This window comes from Brassica oleracea, chromosome C2 (assembly GCF_000695525.1).
Source record: "Brassica oleracea var. oleracea cultivar TO1000 chromosome C2, BOL, whole genome shotgun sequence".
Classification (NCBI taxonomy): Eukaryota; Viridiplantae; Streptophyta; class Magnoliopsida; order Brassicales; family Brassicaceae; genus Brassica; species Brassica oleracea.
Genome location: NC_027749.1, coordinates 31,992,332 through 31,992,897, shown reverse-complemented (window position 1 = coordinate 31,992,897; position 566 = coordinate 31,992,332).

Sequence of the window (566 nt, the reverse complement as noted above, 5' to 3'; positions counted from 1 at the left end):
ATTCTGTTTCCGAGTCATCATCACCAGATGAATCTGAATCTGGATCTTGGTGAAACTCTCCAATCAATGGTTCATCCTCTACGTGAACGACGGCTTCCTCTCCGAAGTTATTTAAATCGATTACAAGGCCAACTCCAGCTAAATCTTCTGCTGCACTTAAGTTGCCGGATGTGCTTGGTTGTAGTGGGTCTTCCAGCTCAGAACTTTCCTGAACTTGGCCTCCCGGGTTGAGTCTTGTAACAGTAACCCATGGATCATCTCTGTTCCTTACCCGGGGGTACTTGATATAACAAACCTGTAACATTTAAAATTTTTTTAGTAAAATTATAAATTAATACACATGATGATGAATCATTCTGAATAATTAACATTTAATTACCTGATCGGCCTGAGAAGCAAGAATGAAAGGATCATAATATTGCAGCTTTCGCCTCGAATTTACTGATGTAACACCAAATGCATCTGTTCTCACACCTCGATCTAGAGTGTTGTCGTCCCAATGACAAAATAAAACAGTACAGCGCAATCCAACCAGGCCCAAATACTTGATTTCAAAAATCTCATGT